The following is a 12,446-nucleotide window of genomic DNA, read 5'->3' on the forward strand; positions in this document are numbered from 1 at the left end:
AAAATTACCATTGATAATATGCAGCCTCTTAGAATAGATATGCATTCTCTTATAATAGATGAGGATATAGAGGTCTAGCACAGAAAATCAGTTATCATCAATGCAATGAAAAATCACTCATGAGTCAGCATAAACAAAGAATGCCCAGAATGCTTAAAACATGTTGTACCAACCTTTGCTAATTATTAATAGAAGGAATTTCAATTAACCGCATAACCTTTATTTTCCCTTCAGTCCAATTTAGAATAAAAAGGTGGATCAGGTACACAAATCTGAAATATAAAGTTTCAAAATTATTCAAACCTTACCCAATAAACATGACAACAGGGGAAAGTACTGTCTATACATAAATCACTCTGTCCCAGAACTGGGTAGCTGAAGCAATAGGGATTTCCTTTTCTTTTTCCTGGGTGTTCTCGGGACTCAGCAAAGGCAATGTGCAACTGACTTGGAGTATAATATACTCCTTCCTCAGGAGCAGGCCATTCCCTACTGTGTTTGGCTTTGCTGCTACTTTGTCCCAGAGTATACCATCATTGTGTTACTGGCAACAAGAAAATATTTCTTAGAAAATGAACTTGGTCTTCTACCCAGAAAGATCATTGGAAAACCAAAGACATTGCTTTCTTCTGGTGCTCAGAATCAGGACTGGACATCAAATTTAAAATCCCTTGGTGCATATTGGATTTTCTTTCCAGTACACACTTCAGTACTGCTATTTTGAAGGCTATACATCAGGCCATCAAGACAGAATGGATGTGTCTGAACTGAGTGAGTCCAGTCATTTTAAAATCCAGAAAGTAGCATTGTGTTTAAGCAATCAAGATTTCCAGGGGAGAAGATAAAGGAGAGTGGACAAAAGTTGCATCAATGCAGATTCAGAAATAGGTTGGAAGTCAAGCTGTTGTTGATTTCAATTATGTGTAAAATTAAAATAACACACAAAAATCATTATTGTTCATCATGTTAATGGTAAGGAATGTTCAATAGTGTGAAAGAAGTTCTTCCTGTGAAGGATTTACAAGGACAAATGGTAATGGCATCATGCTTAATTATGTATTTAATTAAAGCTGTAAAATACAGTACCTTAAATAGTTCTCCTTAACTAAATTTAAACTGGCATTTGAAGCAAAGTCTTATACATCCTTCATCTCAACTCTGAGAAAGTAATGCTGAGCTCACTTCCCATGCTTCAGAGCATGGCTCTAAAAATATGTTACTCAGGAGAATGAAATGCATACTAGGTATCTCTGGCAACTATTAAGTACTAATTATATATAATTCCTATTCAATAAATCCAAATGAACAAATTCAAGTTTACTGGTCACTTAATACTTTAAAAATCATTTAGATTCACTTAGTATTCTCTATTACAGATATTACAGGTTTTCAAATGTTTCCCAGTGATTGTTCTAAGGAATCATGGGGAATATCTATTCTTCTATGTCTACAGCACTGTAAGTGTTCATGTTTCAGGGCAGTCTATGCAATGATGAAGATTTCTGCTGCAGAGGACTGTAATAGGAAATATCACATGCTTGGGAACTTTAGGAAAATATTTGTTCAGCAAATATTGGTGTTAGCACTTTTATGGCTTACTAGATATTGATGTACATTAATTTGGTAACTTATCTATTCCAAACTAAATGTAAGAAAAATTTTTTGAATTCGTAATTATTTGTGAGATTAGGAAAAAGTCTTGAAAATTGCAAAAGTTAGTGACAGAGAAATGCAAATGTATCCATGATGGTCTGACACCCAATTTAAACACCACAAGGTTACCTCTGAAACATCTGCTAGATGAAGTACTAGAGCTTATTTTAATGAGACTTAGCAGGGCTGTTAGCCAACTTTCATTTTTAATTACTGTGATAAAATACCCTACAAAAGCAACTTTAGGGAGAAAATATTTATTCAAATTGATTCCAATGTTATATTCTATCACTAGATTATACTCTAGTGATATCTATATCACATGATTATATTCTATCACTGCAGGAAAGTCAAGACTAAAACTTGAAACAACTAATCACGCACACGATCAAGAACAGATAAATAAATATTAAGTACACGCACACCTATCCATGTTCAGTACCATTTCCATACATACACATTTCTGAAGCTCCTGCCTAGGAATTGGTGATACCCACTGTAGGTTGATCTTACCACACCATACAATTATATTTGAAAATAAAATTAAGCTATTGTATAGCCCCTGTTTTAGAAAGCAGTTTATGTTATACAAAACTCAGGAAGATAATTGATGTCCTAGAAGGAAAAGAGAACCAGTGTTCATCCTCTTACTACCTAATGCATTGCCTGCCAAGAATGTGATCCCAGATACCGGGAACTTAAAGATGTTAAATCTCTGTACTATTTTAAATTCTCTCTCTCTCTCTCTCTCTCTCTATATATATATATATATATATATATATATATATATATATATAAGTTTTGAGAATTCCTGCAAATTCATGAAAAAAAAAAAGATTCTTTACTTTGATCCTCCAATTTCTGATTCACTGCTCGAAGATGTGTCAGCCCCAGTCAATACCGTCTTTGTTCACTGGCCCTACTGGGCAGTGGCTAGTGAGGTAGACCCTCTGAGTGTCCAGCTGTTTTCTTATGTAAACAGATGCTGTCAATGTGCACACAGTGACTGGTATTCAGTACCTTAATGATGACAACTGGCCAAGGACCAGCCTCAGCCTGGAGAGGAGTTCTGAGAAAAGGGGTGTCTGGGAGCAGTGAAAAGAATTACTCGAAGTCAAATTGTGGATCCAGGTTGAACTTCTGCTTGATACAGCTTTTCCAGTCTGCTTCTCTCTATTTCTGCTTTCTTTCTGGAGATTTCTCTATCTATATTCTGCTTTGTTATTCTTTATTTTAATTTAAATTATACTTATTTACATTCCAATCTTTGCTTCCCTTCAGTCCTCCTTCCCACAGTTTCTCATCCCATCCCTTCTTCCCCTTGCCTCCGACAGGGTGCTCTCCCCACATAAAACCTACCCCTTCCCTGGGTTCTCAAATCTCTTGAAGATTAAGCACATCTTCTCCCATTGAGACCAGGTAGAGCTCTGGGAAGAATGTGCAGGGGCCTTGGACCAGCCCATGTATGATCCTAGGAAGTCAGTGGCTCAGCTCTGGAAGCTTCCTGGGGTCTGGATTTTTTGAGACTGCTCCGTCTTCCTATAGGCTCGCTCTCCCTTTCAGCTTCTTCAGTCCTTTCCCAATTCAACCATAGGGATCTCCGACTTCAGTCCAATGGTTGAGTGTAGGAATCTGCTTCTGTCTCAGTCATCTGCTGGTTGGACCCCTCTGAGAACATCCATGCCAAGTTCCCATCTGTAAGCATATCATAGCATAGTAGTGTCAGGCCTTGGTGCCCCCACCCCCACCCCATGAGATGGATCCCAGGTTGGGTCAGTCATTACACCTCCTTTCCTTCAGTCTCTTCTCCATTTTTATCCCTACAGTTCTTTTAGACAGGAACAATTCTGGATCAGGAATTTTGACTGCAGGTTAGTAAACCTGTCCCTCTACTTATGGCCACCAGCTTACTGGAGGTGGATTCTTTAAGTTCTCTTTCCCCAATGTTGGGCATTTTGGCTAAGGTCACCTGAAATGAATCCTGAGAATGACTCTCCTCCATGGTACTCTCTAGAGGGTACCCCCACCTCCCATTGCCCGAGGATGCTTATTTCCATTTATTCTCTTGGTTCTCTGGGCTTCTTTCCTGTTCCCTCCCTGCCCCCATATCTAATCTTGTTCCCCCTTTTCCCTCTCCCTCCTCTCTCCCACCCAGGTCCCTCCTTTTCTCTGCCTCCTGTGATTATTTCCTTATCCCTTCTAAGTAGTGTTAATACCTCCTCATTTGGGCATTTCTTCTTATTACACTTCTTATGGTCTGTATGTGCTTGCTTGCTATTCTAATAGATCTCTCTTTCCATGTCCTGTTTGCTTGTGTGTGTATGTCTATTCTCCAAACAATTCTCTCTTTTTATCCTAGAATATTCTCTGGATAGCTCATCTCCTGCAGAACACAGATCCAGTCTTTTATTTTACCCTTCAATCTAGTTATTTATTTCAGGTTTTCCTTTTGATTATCTTATGAATAAGATCCTATCATCCCAGCCTTTTAATTCTTAGGGGACACCAAGTACACATGTTCTCATAACATTGCAAATGAATTCAGAGACCTGTCTGTTTTTGTTAGACACAGAAGATAAACTAGTTGAGTGAGACCTTGCCACTTCCACCACCTGAATCTAACCTTGCTCTCTCCTAGGCTGATCCTGAACTCAGGAATCTATCTGCATTTGGAAGCATTAAAAAAAATCTCTTTATCTCCTTTCTTAGTAATTTTCTAACATGATGGCTCTGAGCAACTGCTTTTCTTTCCTTAGATTTATGAAGCCCCTCATATAAATCATATTGCATTCTTGTTTTTTACATAGTTGAGAAATTATATATTTTTGAACTCATGTATTTAGAGCATTTTCCCATAGCTCTAAGGGCTGTTCTGAAAGTCCCAAAGTTTACCATTTGGCTGAGACATAGCCACACTCTGAACTTCTCTACTCATTCTGTTTCTAATTATCATGGAGTCACTTACTTTAACAGTGGGGCATTCCTCAGAAGGAAAAAGTCCTCAACTGCTAGTGGATCCAGAAAATAAGTACAGTATTATACAAACAGGTCTTATGCATATAGTAGCCATCAACACTCATGGATGGAGGCTCACACCAGGGCCTTGTCCAGAGACAGTAACTATGTCACTCTGTCCCCAACAGGGCCACACCAGGCTCAGTGTCTCTCTCTTTCTGTTTTAATTTAAGACTGTGAACCTCAATCATGATTGTAGTTACTTAATGCTCTACTTGCTTGATGCTGACTGGAAGGAGGAACAAAACCAGTAAGAATAAACCAAGGGTGATTCCTCCATTTATTAGCAAAATTGTTCAGGAAGACAAAGAAGTGAACTTGTGCACAGCAGAGGAAAAGCTGCAGATACTTCCTCAGTAGACGTGAACTCTACTCTAGAATTACTAATAGCCATGATCTTAGGATGTAGGGGATATATATCCAAGTCTGTGGGAAGCCACATACGCCATTATGTGCAGTAGAGTTTTTTGCAGAGTCACTGCCTGGCCCGAGGCATGCAAATGAGGTACTGAAAGCATAACCAATCGGGTGTAGACATGCCTCTCCTAGGCCTATATAAGCAGCGCCAGTTCTGGGGCTTGGGGTCTTTTCGCTTCTGCAATCAAGCTCTCCCAATAAATGTGTGCAGAAGGATCCTGTTGTGGCGTCTTTCTTGCTGGCGAGTCGGGGGCTCACACAAGTCCAAATTAGAATTGCTGCAAAGCCCCTTTCAATGAAACTGATGTTTAGATCAGTCATGTTCAGAGGTATTATATTCCAAGGGAGTAACACAAACCCAGTGGAACAATGAATGGCATTGTACTTAAACCCTGACTTAGCATGTTGAATTTGATTCCCCATAAATACGACTGCTTCCTCTAAAGCATTAAGTCTATCCTGAAGTTCCCTGTCAATATTTTCCTGGATCCTGAGTGCTATTGACACATTTTTTTTTTTTGATAACTGATCTACATGATGTGCTGAGTGACTTTCTTTAACTAAGGGTGGAGTGGAGAAGGCAAAAGTAGTAATCACACCTATTAAGGCTGTGCTTCCCAATATCAAGTCTGCACCAAATCTTTTAGATCTTTTGAGAGCTAAGGTATCCCTATGCAATGCCTCTGTAGTGTGGAGAATGCCTCAACACTCACAGAGGCTCACACCCGGGCCCACCCCAGAGGCTGAACCAAGTCACTCTGTCACTACCAAGGCCATACCTGGCTCAGCAACAACCTATAAAGTCAGATAATAAGAATCATACCAATAAGGTTAAATGAATCTACATATGATTATTTACAGTAACAGACAATATATTGACCACTTAAAAAGGTAATACAACAGTTTCAAAACCATTGATATTTGTGTCAAAAAGGTTGACACAGACATAAATGCATAATAGCTGTCTGTTCATCTCCTACAAACCTCTGAATGGAGGATGGAAATTATTCTTTCTGTTGTCAGATTAGAACACAAGCTTTGTATATTTAAAAATATTTTCTCTTGCTAAAGTTTTAAGATTGGTATTATGAATTTTTCAAAATTGCAGAGTAAGTATTCATTAAAGAAAATGTACATAGTCACTATTTGAGTTGTTTCTCCAATAAACAATGTACAGCTATGACTGGACAAGTGAACACCAAGGTTACAGAGGTTATACGCTCAAATAAACTTTATTTTCAACAAATTCTTCTCTAAAAGAAAACAAATTTGAAAAGCAAATTAGAGATTGTTTCTAGTTCCTTGAAACATAAAATTGTCTTTTCTCTTTAGTTTCTGTCATGGGAACTTACAGAGACAATCCTGCTGAGCTAGTATCTATTGGGTTCTTCATAGCAGACAGCTACACAAGCATCAGCTACTGGCACCAGTGGTGAGAAACATGGGATTAAGAACCCATAGCAATGTGCACACACAGCTGCCATTCTATGTGTCATGACCCAGAGTTATCTGTGCAACAGATGGCATCATGGAAAAAGAAATTCATTCACCAATGGGCAGTAATAGGCTCTCCTGCTAGCCTCTTTCTGCACCATCTTATCAACCTGGCATAGGCAAAACTAATGCTGTTGGACAAGCCAAACTTTAGAGACCTTCATCAATCTTTGGAACTCCTATAACCTAATATAGGAATGACAGCATAATTAATGACACAATGGTAGTTATACCAAGTGGTGACTCCAGAGTATAAACATTTCCTGAGAAATGTTAAGGTTTCTTTAGAAGTATTTACATCAATATTTTTAAACTGTCTCTTTCTTTCAAAGTCCCTTTAGGTCCTCTCTCACATGATCTCCATTACTAAAATTTTAAATTCAGATGTCAAATTCAGATCTCCTTGTTCCACTCACATCCAGTCAATAATTAAATATGCATTTCAACCTTTCTCCAAATTATCTCTAATACTCAGACTAAAATAAATTTAATAATACCAAGACTGGCCATGGTATGATTTTCCACTCTTCCATTTAGGTAAAAATATGAACGGATGGAAAAGACAGTTTTTCTTGTGTTTTATATCTACCATTCTAAAGAGTTTATGTGGCTTTCTGGTGTCACATGCATGAACATAGATGCTATAGCTTTTTGTATGTGTGTGTGATATAAATTTTGAGATAATTTGAATCCGGAAGTACATGGCTTTAAAAAGACTGAGAGAGACTGGCTGTGAATTCAGAAAAGCCAAATAAAATGTGTGCTTGGAGACACAGGTTTATGGAAAACACATCAGATATTGTGAAGTGGCAGAGCCTTTGCATTGAAAGAAATGTCTTCATCTTCTTCCTTGGTAGTCTCACCCAGATCTCTTCAGTCAGAAGTTTAAAATCCATTTCATATCCTTATGATAATGTTATCTTCATCTCTTCATGCTCTCATGAAATTTAATCAGACCTTTAAAAATCTAATTTTACAATTCTTAACACACTGCATTAATTTTGTTATTGAATGTATAATTATAAAAAGAAAAATCCAGCCTGATATCAGCCCAACTCAAATGTTCATAGACGAAATGTTACCACCTCCTTCCATCATCTGTATTCTTGCTATGGAAATGAGGGCAGAGAATTTGGATTTCAAAGACTGGACAATGATGATAATGTTGTTTTAGGGTGTGTGTGTGTGTGTGTGTGTGTGTGTGTGTGTGTGTGTGTGTGTTTGAAGTCCTGAATGGTAGTTAATGGATTGGTTTCCCAACAGCACCTGGATCCAATTCTTTCCATATAAAAAGGCTGATAAGAAGATAGCATAAAATATTTGATTTGTAGAAATTCTAGGGCAAACGAAAAGCTGAAAAGCTTTTGATTTAGAAACATGATTCAGCAAGTAAATTAATTGCCTTACAAATTCATAACTAAAATTAAGAGCTCCAAAACACTCAAGGAAAAAAAAAATCGAGTGAGTTTGTCTACAGTCAGTAGTTTTAAGACTGAAGAGATGAAGACAAAAAGGGAGGTGGGGGAGGGGCATTTTTCCCTGAGCAAGTTGATTAGCCAGATCAGTAAAAAAGTAAAAAAATAAAAATAAAAATGAGGTTTGAGTTTGGCAAAAGACAGTTTCTATGTATAAGTTGCAGACTAGTCAAGAAATACAACCTCAAGCTGGAGAGATGGCTCAGCAGTTAAGAGCACTGACTGCTCTTCCAGAGGTCCTGATTTCAATTCCCAGGTACCATCTGGTGGCTCACAACCATCTGTAATAGAATTGGAGGCCCTCTTCTGGTGTGTCTGAAGACAGCTACAGTGTACTTACATATAATAAATAAATAAATAAATAAATAAATAAATAAATAAATAAATATTTTTTTAAAGAAATACAACCTCAGGCCTCCACATGCATATACACACATGGCCACACACAGGTGAAGATGCATACACACAAAATCACACACAAAATTGTAGTAGTATTTGAACCAATGTTAGAGTTATATTACTCACTATAACTCTATGCAGTATGACCGAGTTTTAGCTTTCAGTAATTACTATTTGCATTAGGAAATACTGCTGATACTTGATAGAAAGTGTTTTTTTCTGGCTTGAATGAAATCATCTACACATTTCCTTATCCCATATGATAACTTCAGAATTGACTATGAAGAACATATTATCTACAACATTATTGTTTGCTGCTTTTTAATTGTATTTCCAACTAGAATATGGTAGGAACACCTCCTGAGTTATCAATTTATCTTTGGTTATACATGGCAGACTACTTTTCTTGGAGTGATAACTTATTAAATTAAATATTTCTCTATCGAGTTAAAGAGTTCACACTACTAATGATTGCCATTACTTTTTTTGTGCTACCTTACATTGAGTTGGGAATTGCTTATGATATATTTGAGTAATTAGCAGAATGAGATTTATTCTTTATTCATAGTTAAGTACTTGTAGAACTTTTTTAAAACCCAGATTCCTAGGACCTATGGTGTCAGAATGAAGACAGAGCCATCTGTTATAGAACATGAGCATATGACCATCAAATAATTAATAATTACTGAATGTACTTCAAAAATGATACTTTTAAAATTATTCAAACTTATAACAAGGTAATTATTTCCATTAAAATTCCAGTAGGTAATCATATAATTATGTATAATCCCATGTGTATTTCAGCCACATGTGGACATTTGACCATGGGGAGAGAAGTACATATTCTTTAGTCATTGGTTGATGCTTACTACAAATTTTAAAGGTCAATTTTCTTTTGTCCATTTTTCAGATGAAAGAAAATGAAAAAAGTTCATGACTATTTGAATTCTTGAGGAAGTTTAAAATGCAGGCCTGGGATCCACACCTAGTTCTTACAAATGTCTCCAATATATATCTCTTACATTTTGACTGTTGTTGCTTTTAAAATTAGTGTAAACTACTGACAATCTGACTTTAAATTAATTGGTCAAGTTAACATCAACCACACAAATGAATGGCATCAGTCCATACACTTAAAAGAATTATAAAATCAAATGGTGAAATGGGCACCAGATACAAACTATCACCTCCATCCCCTGCTACAAGTCTGAGTAATAAAAGCTCCATTTCTGATAAATTAAAACATAGTACTCATTAAGACTGTGATACTTGCTAAATACATATTAGAGAAATGAGGGATTCTCTGAGCTTGAGTAAAAGGAGAAAGAAGTCTATGATGAGCAGCCAAGTAGCTGCTGATTTGCTGTGTACTTTCTTTCCTCAAAAAGTTGCTGCAAAGGTTGCTGAGTCCTCACGGCTTTCAAGACCATATCTAGGGCAGGATACTTTCGGAGAATAACAAATTCCAAATCTTTCACATATATTACTTTGAAACAAACAGCCAAAACTAAAGAGTCGGCAAAATTTTAAACAGAGTCTAAGAATAATTGTGACAATTTTTCTTAATGAATAGGAAAATTAAGTGCATTATTTAACCTTTGTAGTCAGCATTCAAAAAGGAAACCTGGCAGAGCCAAGAATGGGAGTAGAGCAGAGTGTCTGAGCAGCACACCCATCTCCTCTCCGCTCTTCGCCTCGCTCTCGTGGCCTGTTCACCCATCCATCATGCGGCCGGCCACCGCTCTGAACACCTTCCACCATGGCCACCTCAGCAAGTTCCCACTTGAACAAAGGCATCAAGCAAATGTACATGTCCCTGCCCCAGGGTGAGAAAACCCAAGCCATGTATATCTGGGTTGATGGCACCGGAGAAGGACTGCACTGCAAGACCCGTACCCTGGACTGTGAGCCCAAGTGTGTCGAAGAGTTACCTGAGTGGAACTTTGATGGCTCTAGCACCTTTCAGTCTGAAGGCTCCAACAGCGACATGTATCTCCATCCTGTTGCCATGTTTCGAGACCCCTTCCGCAAAGACCCCAACAAGCTGGTGCTATGTGAAGTTTTCAAGTATAACCGGAAGCCTGCAGAGACCAACTTGAGGCACATCTGTAAACGGATAATGGACATGGTGAGCAACCAGCACCCCTGGTTTGGAATGGAGCAGAAATATACTCTTATGGGAACAGACGGCCACCCGTTTGGTTGGCCTTCCAATGGCTTCCCTGGACCCCAAGGCCCGTATTACTGCGGTGTGGGAGCAGACAAGGCCTATGGCAGGGACATCGTGGAGGCTCACTACCGGGCCTGCTTGTATGCCGGAGTCAAGATCACGGGGACAAATGCGGAGGTTATGCCTGCCCAGTGGGAATTCCAGATAGGACCCTGTGAGGGGATCCGAATGGGAGATCATCTTTGGATAGCCCGTTTTATCTTGCATCCGGTGTGCGAAGACTTTGGGGTGATAGCAACCTTTGACCCCAAGCCCATTCCAGGGAACTGGAATGGTGCAGGCTGCCATACCAACTTCAGCACCAAGGCCATGCGGGAGGAGAATGGTCTGAAGTGCATTGAGGAGGCCATTGACAAACTGAGCAAGAGGCACCAGTACCACATCGGCGCCTACGATCCCAAGGGGGCCTGGACAACACCCGGCGTCTGACTGGATTCCACGAAACCTCCAACATCAACGACTTTTCTGCCGGTGTTGCCAACCGCAGTGCCAGTATCCGCATTCCCCGGACTGTCGGCCAGGAGAAGAANGGCTACTTTGAAGACCGTCGGCCTTCTGCCAATTGTGACCCCTATGCGGTGACAGAAGCCATCGTCCGCACGTGTCTCCTCAACGAAACAGGTGACGAACCCTTCCAATGCAAGAACTAAGCGGACTAGACTTCCAGTGATCTTCCCTCTCCCAGTTGTCCCCACTGTAACTCAAAGGATGGAATACCAAGGTCTTTTTATTCCTCGTGCCCAGTTAATCTTGCTTTTGTTGGTCAGAATAGAGGGGTCAAGTTCTTAATCTCTACACACCAACCCTTTCTTTCCTATCTAGCTTTCTAGTGGGGGGAGGGGGAGGGTAACCCACTGCTTCATCTCATCGGGTATGCATGTCCGGTAGGCATAGCTGTCACAAAGCGGGTGTACTTATGGTGAAAGAGGACATTTTTTTTTTTCTTCAGGATAGTTGAAAGGGCAGGCCCAACGGCTTGGATTGACATTTCCACTGTTGGTAGAGAGCTGTTATTTCTAAAGGGGAAACCAGCTTTCTGTTCCAAATGGAAGTCAGGTGAGGAGTTGAAGGTTGGTTGCTTGTGCTGTGCTTCCTTGGCTTGGGGTAGGGGCGTCCATCCCCTCTGCGAACACAGCTCAGTGCGTCACCTGATGGATGGCCCTACTGTGAAGGAAGAAAAAAGTTGGCATTTCTTGGTCCTCCGTTTATAACACAAAGCAGAGTAGTATTTTTATATTTAAATGTTAAAAACAAAAAGTTATATATATGGATGTGTGGATATATGTCTTTCTAATTGAGAGAACCATCCTATTCACTGGGTGCCAAGTTTGAGTGATGAGGGGCTTGGTTTAGAAGTGAGGCTCTCTTGAGGTAGGGGTGAGGATGCAGTACCGGGAAAGTTGGTTATCTTGGGGTCTCAGCTTCATTACTGCTTAGGGTTTCCCTGCCCACTCTTCAGGAGCAGATGTTGGACAGGTAGCCGGTGGGATGCCACTACTTGCCACCACTGTCCCCAGGCTTAGGTTTAGGGGATGTGTATACTTAATCCACACACGAGTTAGAAGTATGAGTTGGCTGGTCAACTTGAACACTGTTACTGATGGGTGGGTGGGTGCGGGTTTACTGGGGTTATTTTTTTGGTGGGATTAGCATGTCACTAAAGCGGGCCTTTTGATATATTAAATTTTTTAAAAGCAAAACAAGTTTAGATTTTAATCAGATTTGTAGGGTTTCTAACTTTACAGAATTGCCTGTTTGTTTCA

General features: G+C 39.4%; 1 pseudogene; it reads left to right on the plus strand.

Annotated features, from left to right (window-relative positions):
• Nucleotides 1-10,095: 10,095 nt before the first annotated feature.
• LOC110307419 lies at nucleotides 10,096-11,356 on the plus strand (annotated as a pseudogene).
• The last annotated feature ends 1,090 nt before the right edge of the window (nucleotides 11,357-12,446 follow it).

This window comes from Mus caroli, chromosome 12, assembly GCF_900094665.2.
Source record: "Mus caroli chromosome 12, CAROLI_EIJ_v1.1, whole genome shotgun sequence".
Classification (NCBI taxonomy): Eukaryota; Metazoa; Chordata; class Mammalia; order Rodentia; family Muridae; genus Mus; species Mus caroli.